The 10,854-nt window shown below is 38.3% G+C and overlaps 2 pseudogenes; one reads left to right on the top strand and one right to left on the bottom strand.

The window, feature by feature from the left end:
• The first annotated feature begins 6,560 nt into the window (after positions 1-6,560).
• On the top strand, positions 6,561-7,501 carry LOC101389540 (olfactory receptor 7G2-like; annotated as a pseudogene).
• Positions 7,502-10,149: 2,648 nt separating this feature from the next.
• On the bottom strand, positions 10,150-10,854 carry LOC106802448 (putative gustatory receptor PTE03; annotated as a pseudogene).

The following is a 10,854-nucleotide window of genomic DNA, read 5'->3' as shown; positions in this document are numbered from 1 at the left end:
CATTTACTAGCTGAGAGTATTAAGATGAGTATGTTTTTGTATGAAGATACAAATCATGGCAAGATAATGGGAAGATAAGGTGAAGTTGACTAACACTTCTCCCCTCCACCACCACAAGGATACAAGTAAATATCAGAGAATTTTATAATAGTCATAATGTTTGAGAAGGGGAGGATTTAAGCTCAAAAGCAAAATGGTCCCTCCCATTACTTAGAGTAGAAAACTATCAGAATGAGAGCTGTATGAGTATGGTTGCAAAGGTAAAAAGAACATGTCAAGGTGCTCACCTATAGGCTGGAATCCCATGGAGGACTTAGTATTGAAAATCTTAGGAATGGATTGTCTTCAGAGCTGTGCAGGGATGACACCCTAGTAAACACCTTCCCTCATGCCCAAAGCATTGTCTAAGGGACTTTATGTTACCTGACTAGCATCATTGTAGGACAATACTTGACATCTTCCCTGGATATTGAATGCGGGGGACAGAAGATCTCTCTCTCAGAAGGACAGAAGGACTGAGTGAAGCTGCAGGATTCTACGCTTGAGGGATCATCTCTGGGAGATGGCTCAAGTGTTGCTTCCTGATTTGGCAGGGCTGTTCAGTGAGGTGGTCACAGACAGACTCTTTGTGGTATCTGCATCCTTTAGGGTTCAATATCCAAAGCTCCTCATTAGACAAACACTTTCATTGTTATTTGGATCCCGAGACAGTGTAAATCGTTACAGACCAAGGTTAGGGAAGGGAGGATTTCAGGATGGCTGATTCCCTGGTCCCACAAGGCCAGGTGTACACCATCCAGCTCTCTCCATCTGTTTCTGCTCACCTTCATGTCACTTACCTTGCACACATGGACGCAACATCTTCTCTAATTGCATTCAAGTGTTCACATTTTTTATTTTTGGTGAGGAAGATTAGCCCTGAGCTAACATCCACTGCCAATCCTCCTGTTTTTTTGCTGAGGAAGACTGGCCCTGGGGTAACATCCGTGCCCATCTTCCTCTACTTTATATGTGGGACGCCTGCCACAGCATGGCTTGATGAGCTGTGTGTAGGTCTGTGCCCGGGATCCGAACTTGCAAACCCTGGGCCAGTGAAGCAGAGCAGGAATACTTAACCACTACACCACTGGGCCGGCCCCTCAAGTCTTAATTTTTTAGGTACACGCAATGACACCTCTACCTAACTAATGAACAGGAAATCAGATTCTAAATTTAAATGTGAAAATATAGTTTATATATGTGGATATAAAAAATATATTTGTAAACACACCTAAGCTATTGTAAAATGAAAACACTCAAAGATATTTGACTGTGAATCACTGAATGTTTCCTGAACCTTAATCTTCATTGTGTACATTTTAGACAGCAAATTCTAATCTAAAATTTGTAAACAATTTTGACTGTGATCAATACAGATGGACTTTATAATTTTTTAAACACAGTTTCCAATTTAACCACAATAGTTTCAGTGTACATTTTTCTTTCATACTAGTAGATAATGGTTTGAAATTATAGCACTTGATTTTTAAGAGAATAATGAGAAATTATAATGTCAGTGCCAAAGCAGTGCATGCTGATTCATCTGAATCTCAGTAGAGTGAGTGAGATTTCAACCATAATTTAACAGATGAAGATGGTGCTTCAGGTTAATACAATTACAAACTTTCTGTCATGAATGAATGTAATATGTTCATGCATTATTCAATTTATTTTGTCTCATGTTAACTCTTTCTATATGAACTTTGTTTTTTAATCAATAGAGTTCTTAATGTAGTATTTGAAACCAACATGAGACAAGATGGCATTTGAATGTCATCCATGCACTTCAACACACTAAATAATAGGAAAAATATGCAAAGACGTAGCTGGTCTCATAAAACAAGAGAAGGCTTTCCATGTACTGCAAAAATAACTCAAACATAAAGAGTGAGTGGACTAAAGCCAAGGGTTCTGTGGATTTACTTCCATAAGGAAGAAATTACTCTCTCCGGGTAATGCGTGTCCTAGAAGCTAAATGTCCTAGAAGAGATTAGGTGCTTGACGTCAAAGGCAAAAATGGAGCTTTAGTATTTGAGAAATGTGGGTGAACACAAGAGTTGTGGACACTGCCTGCGTGGATGAACGTGGACATGGAACAGCTGAAAGTTTCAGAGAAGCCCCAGGGAAGAAGTGAACCAAGTTACCTGATGATGTGGTGACTGGATTTGTGATATTCACAATATATCCAAAGAAAGTGAGTCATGAAACTAGATTTAGGACTGGAGAACTGATTGTGATTGTTGAGGGCACATGTGAACCCGTTAAATGGAAAAACGTAAGCCTATAGATGGAAAGGGCAAGAGGAAAAATCCTTCCCATACAAATAGAATCTGAAAATCAAAATGTAAATAGGAAGAAAAATAATCCTGAAATGAAAGCCAGTAAAGAATGTACAAAACATATGGAAGCCAGCACAGTTTAAACGGAATAAATAATAGGTAGAATAGTAAAGAGGTAGTGTCAGGCTGATTATACAAAAGCCTACTGACAAGCGCAGATCAAGGGTAGCCCAGGTATGGTGGAATTTGAAAAATCCTCTCACAAAGATTTCTATTTGTTTTGTGCACAGTTTCATCAGCAGCAGCTACAATAGGGATTGACAACAGTGTGCTCTCAATTAATATTTATTGAAAGAATGAATGAATAAGTAAATGTGTAAATTAGAACTCGAATACAATTAAACACATTTACAGTGTAAGAGTAAAACAGATCATTATTTTCAATAGATGGAGAAAAAGCACTTTAATAAAATGCAAGATTATTTCATGATAATAAAAATAGTGAAGTAGTAATAGAAGAAGCAATCTTAACTCAAAAAAGAGTATTTGAAAAATAATCTAAGGTAAATGAAATAGTCAACAATCAAATACTCAAAACATTCTCAAGAACAATATAACAGATGCCAGCAGATCACAACTGATAACAGAGAATAGATGAGATTCTGCCATGTGAAATATAGAGACCATAAACTAAGATACAGGAAACATTCAATGACTCTAAAGATGAAATACCCCTACATTTTGAATTTTATCATATTTTATCCCTTTATAAATATATTTTTATACCCAATACATGAATTATGTTTTCACATTTATAATTGGAGTCAAGCTCCAAGAAATCATTCATTAGATAGAGATGCTTTTGTTTGTAACTTTAAAAAGATAAGTTTGGAATTCATTACAAAAAGTGTCTGTGTACATGTCCACAAGTTATGTGAAATGGAGGTGAACATGAACAGGTGGAGAGAACTGGATGGTGTACACCTCGCGTAACAAAGTCAGAGATCTTGATCTGAAGTCTTGATCTTTAAGGATTTGCGGTGCCCAGGGATCAGAATGACAATAAAAATATTTGTCTAATGAGGAGTTTTGGATTTTGATCCCCCAGGAATATAGAGACTGTATAGTGTCAGCCTGTGACAACCTCATTCAACAGCCCTTGCCTGGTCAGGAAGAAGCACACCTGAGGCTCCATCCAGGAATGATCTTTCTTGGCCAGGAGCCCATTGCCTCACTTGGTCTCTCTGCCCTTCCTGAAGACAGATCTTCTGTCTTCAGTATTCAAGTGACATGTCAAGCATCATTCCACCGTGATGCCAGTCAGGTAACTTGAAATTCCCTTAGTTAATGTGTGGCAATGAGGTCAGGTGTTTTACTATGAATTCATCTGTGGATAGAAATGAGGAGGGTACGTGCGTGAAACGATCAGAACCAAGTGTCCATGGGATTGCAGCCTAAATGTCTTCGCTTGACAGGTTTCCATGTACATATGTACCAATACTCAGTCAGTTCTCAATCTGTTAGTCTCCTATTTTCTCTAAAAAATTAAAGAACCCTTTATCCTCCTCAGCAGAAATCAGCCCCTTCTCAAACATGATGACTGTGGTAAATCTTTCTGACTTTTACTTGAATTCCTGTGTGAACATGCTGAAGGCATTCGGTTAGCTGCTCCATTATTTCTATTCCTGGTTCTTGATATACCATTATAGAGAAGGGTGTATTACGCCTGCAGCTGGGCTGTGAGAAGACAGGGGAGAAAGTGGAGACAGAGAAAGACTCCACCAGCTACCTTCCTGGTACACCTGTTTCTCTATATATAATTGCCATGTATTTTATATAGGAATGGCAGAGATAGCACAATAAATAAAAAATATATGACCAACCTTTTCTCATTCCAGAATTAACAAACATTGATATTCTGGTATATCAGCTTCAAGTCTTTTTAATGGAGTAACAAAATAATATATATACAGAAGGCACTTTTTTTCCACATTCCCCTCAGTTCTTGTTCTCCCTTTTGTAGAGACAACACCATATAGAATGCGGTGGTATCTCCAATGCATGGCTTTATACTGTATGTGTATTCATAAACATATGTAGAGTGAAAGGCACTAACCATATGCTTATCGATTTTGGAATAGATAAATTGTGACGTAACAATATATTAGAATACTCTGTGATAATTAAAATTAATGAAGTGGACTAAATACTCCAACACTAATCAAAAATAAATTACAGAATAATGCCAATTGTAAATGACATGTACCATATGATTTGGTTTATGTAAAGCTTTCAAAATGCAAAAGAATGCAATGGGTTCCAGGACATTAACATTAGTTATAGTAAAAGTTGCAGGGGAATAGCATATATGAACTTCATGTAGTGGTTCATCTGAGGAAGGAAAAGAATCAAGATCGTGTAAATACACTATGTGGGCACTTCACATATACCGGTATTATTTATTGCAAGACAAATGCCTACAATGAGAAAAGTGAAATGTATGGATTTGATACATTTGACTGATGGGTACCAAGCTCTTCATTGTTATCTGTATATTTTTGTTTCACTGGAAAAATCCGTAATAAAAACAAACGTATCTACGAGGATTAAAAAATATTTAAAATTTTCTCATGCTGTAAACTTTTTGTTGTACAAATTTTTTTCTTTTGTAGATTTTCATTATTTGTGTTGATTCATAAATCTGGTTATTTTTATTATTTGATTCATCCTAATTGTTATATATCTCATCATAATTCCATTGCAAATGAATAGTGATATCACTGATGTTTCTTTCATTCCTTTTCTACATGATAAAGGATCCCAGCTGGAGTTTCAGCTCATAAACTCTTCCATGAAATTTGCAGTAACTATCTAGGGATGTTTTCTATTTCTGTTGTCTTTCTTCAGCTTACCCCACCCCATTCTTTTCTTCTGAGGAGGGACACATGCCAGGAGATGTTGTTCATTGCAGAAAAATAACTGCAACAAGAAATGTCATTACAAGGGTCCCAAATGCTAAGTGAAATGCTTGATGCTTTTCCTCTATTCATTTCCCATCATTGCAAAATCCCCATAAGTTTTTGTGATAATTTCCATTATACAAATGAGGACATAAGACTTTTCATACAGGTGAACAATTTCCCCCTTCACAAAGCAAGTGCTGGTCTGGAGTATATTCAGAGTATTTAAACCAAATAATACACCAAATGCTGAAAGCTGTCCTGGACGCTTCTTTTTCCTGCTGGAGGGGGAGGACCACCACTTTACAGAGACAATTCTATTAAGACACTTGATTATTTTATAAGTATCACATAAGTCTTTCTTATCTTGTAGTCCTCTATCTCCCAAGGACCAAAACCTGAAGCTATTTACATCTGTTTTCTTAGGACTCTGTGAATTCCATTCTTTTTCTCATTTAGCTGTTTTTTTGATGATATGCCACCTATCACCTTAGGGGAAGAAATTCCTTTAGGATGAGACAGAGAATCTCATTGACATAGTTTTCCATCTTACCTTAGAATCCATCACTAATGAAGTTGACTATCGTTTCCATGGAAGAATCTTCTGAACTTCAATTTTATAGGCAATATTTTCTAATCTTTGCTCAGGTGCAGCGTGTATACTTGGATGGATGCCATGCACCTGCCACACAATATTTATGGGTAGAGGTGGACATGATTTAATTCACCTGTTATTTAACAAGAACTTCAGATGATTCTGAGACATGCCAAGTTTGAGGACGGTACTCTACAAGAGAGATTGGATAACTTCGTTCTCATCCTTCGTGTGTTTGAGAGAAGAAACATTTCTGAAGGAAATGCCATGTCTTATTCTTTGTTTCAATCTCAGCACTTGGCACAACATGTGAAACAGATGTGGTGATCAATAAAAATAAGGGCCTATAAATGAAGTGGAGGGAAGAGGAAGAGTGAGAGATGGAGACAGAGGAAGAAATTAGCTGAGGGAAAGATCTGAATATTCTCTTGGGTTCACAACATACATAGAGTTTTTTTTTTTTTTTTAAGCACTGGTTCTCAAATTTCAGAATATATCAAATTCATCTGGAGAGCTTGTGAAAATAGGTTGATGGTCCTCACCCCAGTGTTAGCAGCAATAAGTCAGGAGAGGTCCCGCTATTATTCATCCCTAAAAAGTTCCCAGGTGATGCTTCTGCTGCTTACCCAGGGGCCATTCATTTTATTGTCTTTTCATGTCATTTTTTCCATCAGACTCATCAACAACATGGAACCCAGAAACCACACAGATGCTCCAGAATTCCTTTTACTGGGATTCACAGATGATCCAGAATTGCAGCCCCTCATCTTCTATCTGTTCGTGTTCATGTACTTGGTCACCATCTTGGGAAACCTTATCATCATCCTGGCTGTCATCTCTGACTCTCACCTGCACACACCCATGTACTTCTTTCTCTCCAATCTGTCCTTTAGTGACATCTGTATAAGCACAACCATAAACCCAAAGATACTGCTAAACATACAAACACAGAATAAGAGCATCACTTATATAGCCTGCCTCACCCAGAGCTACTTTGTTCTGGTTTTTACAGGTTCTGAAAATTGTCTCCTTGCAACAATGGCCTACGATCGCTAAGTGGCCATTTGTCATCCCTTGAGATACACGGTTATCATGAACCCCCGAATCTGTGGCCTGCTGACTCTACTCTCTCTGTTCCTTAGCATTGTGGTTGCCTTGCTCCATAGTCTGATGGAATTGAAGCTGTCATTCTGCAAGGACCTGGAAATCTCTCACTTCTTTTGTGAACTTGCTCAGGTCCTCAAGCTTGGACCTGTTCTGGTACCCTCATCAATAACATCCTGACATATTTTATTTCTAGTGTATTTGGGGGCATTCCTCTGTCTGGGATCATTTTCTCTTATACTCAAATTTTCTCCTCCATTTTGAGAATGACATCAGCAAGAGGGAAGCTTAAAGCTTTTTCCACCTGTGGGTCTCACCTCTCAGTTGTTTCCCTGTTCTATGGGACAGGTTTGGGAGTGTACATTAGTTCTGCAGTTACTGACTCCTCCAGGAAGATGGCAGTGGCTTCAGTGATGTACACTGTAGTTCCTCAAATGATGAACCCCTTCATCTACAGCCTGAGGAACAGGGACATGAAGGGAGCCTTGAGAATACTCATCACAAGGAAACCTTATTTTCTGTGATTTGTCATTTACTTCAGACTTGGATGTCTAGAATAAGCCAAAGGGTGAGGCAGAATGTCTGATTCTTCCATCGTCAAGTTCTTCTTAAATGAGTAGATGACATAACACTATGGCATTTCAACTTCACCTTAAATCATGACTTGGCTTTTATTCTCGTTTTGGGATGTTTAACAAATCATTTAAATTCTGTAAAGTCAATTTCTTTGGTCAGGTTAACCTCTTATCAGATATATGACTGCAAATCTGCCATTCCATAGATAGCATTTTCATTTTGTTGATGGTTTCTTTTTCCGTACAGAAGCGCTTTAGTTTAATGTAGACCCACTTAATAATTTTTGCCATTGTTGCTTGTGCTTTTGGTGTCATAATTGTTGCTAAGATCCATCTCAAGAAGATTTTTTCTTGTTTCCTTCTAGGAGTTTTATGGCTTCAGGTCTTATGTTTAAACCATTAATCCATTTTGACTTAATTTTTGTGAGTAGTGTGAGATAGGAGTCCAATTTCATTCCTCTGTACATGGTTTTGCAGTTTTTCCAACACCGTTTATGGAAGAGACTATACTTTTTGAGTATCCTTGGTTCCCTTGCCAAATATAAGATGACTGTATATGTGAGGGTTTATTTCCGGGATCTTCATTCTTTTCCATTTGTCAATGTGTCTGATTTTTTGCCAGTACTACACGGTTTTGATTACTATAGCTTTGTATTGTAGTTTGAAATCAGCAAGTCCAATGCCTCCATCAGAGATGTCCAGAAGCCATTTCACGCTTTCAGAGAAGCCCAATTAGATCACAGATACAGGCTGATTAGAGTCCAATTCTTGAGCAAGAATTGGGAAAGTATGCAGTCAAGCCCATTCCAGGGAGAAAGTAGGAGCCTTGTGTTTTTGACTCCTTCTGCTCTGAGCCCAGGGGAATAGCCATGGGAAGAGATACCTGTTTAAAAACTCCCTCTTTGTTTTCTGCATTGCTAGGGAACTCAAATGCCAAGCCCTATTGGCTCTCAGAGCTAGATGATTTGGGAGCCAGTCCCTCAGGCTTGTCACAAAAGTTGGGACCCTAAGTTTGTGTTCCAAACTCTTCACTTCTTAGGGATAATCTGAAAGCTGGGGATTCCCTCCTGGTTGCAAGGCACTGTTCCAGGGGAGGGGTTTATGGTGTAAGTGTGTCTCAGCTTTTCCTACCTGTTTCGATGTGGATGTTTTATCAGTTCTCTGATATGTAGGAGTCAGTCACCCAGTTTCTGAATTTCTCATAGTGGAAATTGATCTGTGTGTGCCTGCATAGTCAGTGTCTTTCTGGGAGGAGGGAGGTCAGGAAACTCTTATGCTACCAGATTGCTGACAGTGGTAAGAATTCATTAATTAAGTTTAAACTTTTAACAAGGTCAATGTTAGGGAAAATTTATGTAATATATAGTATTGGGAAATAAAAAGCGGTGATAAAAATATCCATTTGAATCCTATGAAAATGACAGTTTTGTAGGGCAAAATAATCAAATACTGGAAATAAAATACTTGCTGCATCAATCCAATATCTGTCTCTGTGGCCACATTGCCTCCTGCTTTTCTCTCTCTCCTCCTCTTCTGTCTATTTTATAAACATTCATGTGATTATATTTAGAGTCACCCAACTAATCCAGGATAAGTGTACCCTCTTCAAAGACCTTTTTCCAAATAGCTGGCATTCATCCTTTTATTATATAAGATAGTAATGACAAATTAGAGGGATTAGATGTGGATATATTATATTGAGGGCCACCATGTAACCCACTATAGTTGTCCCCTGATTGTCTCCATCTAAAGGTCTATTATCATCTGACCCAGGGAAGGACAGGTGTTTGTCTCTGGCCAACATGTTCAAGTATGACACCTATATTTTCTGCCACTACCTTATGAACTGAGGGGATCCAGCCCTTAAGACTAAGTTAGCAAGTGGAGGAAGGAATGATCCCTACTCTCCTGTTTTGGTACATTCTCTACCTCTGAAGTCCTTGTAATGACAGACAACTCTCTTTATTGTTTGACTATATTAGAAACAGGAATTATTTTCTTATTAAAAATGAAGAATTCCCACCTGTGAAAATCACATATCTCACAATCACCTCAAACCAGTGATATGATATAATTATGCCAGTTTTATAGACAATGAAACTGAGTATAATGGATGCTAATATTTCCTCAAAGAGAAATGGTTTACAAGTGACTGATCTCAATAATTACTAAATTGGGGTGTCAGAGATGAGCTCCATGCCTCAGCACAGGCCTAACTCTGTGTTTCAATTGACATGTTCTTATCATGGGAGCAGGTGGAAGCGAGCTCTAGACATGACCACAGCCATGCTTCCTGCTTCCATCCTTTCCCTCATCGTCTATACATTTCCTTCTTCTGAGAGTCATCCACAAAAATATTACTAAAACTTTAATGACTACTTCAGGTTCTGTTTATATGAAACCTGAGGAAAGAGATAGATTTAAGGATTGAAATCATGTATCAAACACAGAACTACGCAAAAAGATGTTAGGTTTCAACACCAAGTTAAAATGTGTTGGCCATTATGATATGCAGTAATTTTAGGAAAATTAGGTGACAGAAGAGCCAGGCTCAAAAAGAGATAAAGTTTTCCATTTACCACAAAAATATTGAAACATTAAGTGATAGGTGTGCTAATTTCTGTCGGTAAGTAAGTTTCTGTAACACAAAGCTCCCACTTTCCCAACATCACTGAGGCTATTGCAGTCTTCTTGGAAGTGTGGGTAGCTCCAGAACTAATGTGCACCCCAAAAGCTTTGCCACAGAATAAGGAAACAACTGAAAGATGCGATCCTCAGATAGAGAAGGTTTTATATTTTGCTCCAGCTGATGGCATTCTCAGAATGGTGGAGACAGTTTGAATGTAAGAAAAAATAATCCCAAGGAGAGGAAACACCACTCATTATGCTAGTCAGTAAATATACCAGGATGTTATTGATGAGGCTATCACAACAGGCAAGCTTGATGACCAGAGGAAGTTTACAGAAGAATTGGGGGATTTCCAGGTCTGTGCAGAAGGACAGTAGCAACACCACTAGTCTGTGGAACAGGGCATGTACAATGCTAATGATCAGAGTGAGTAGAACCAGCAGGTCATAGATGCGAGGGCTTATGATGACTGTGTAGCTCACTGGATGGCTGATGGCCACATAATGGTCATAAGGTATAGCTGCAAGAAGAAAGATTTCCAAGCATGCAAAAAATAGAGTGAAGCTGACTTGAGTGAGACAGCCTGTATAACTGATGGATTTGCTCTGTCTTTGGATGTTCACAAGCATCTTGAGACTGTGGTGGTGCTGAAACAGATGTCAGTGTAGGACAT

Source organism: Ceratotherium simum, chromosome 39 (assembly GCF_057802395.1).
Source record: "Ceratotherium simum simum isolate JZ-2026a chromosome 39, ASM5780239v1, whole genome shotgun sequence".
NCBI lineage: Eukaryota > Metazoa > Chordata > Mammalia > Perissodactyla > Rhinocerotidae > Ceratotherium > Ceratotherium simum.
The sequence above is the reverse complement of the archived record's forward strand: the minus strand, read 5'-3'. Positions and strand labels throughout refer to the sequence as shown.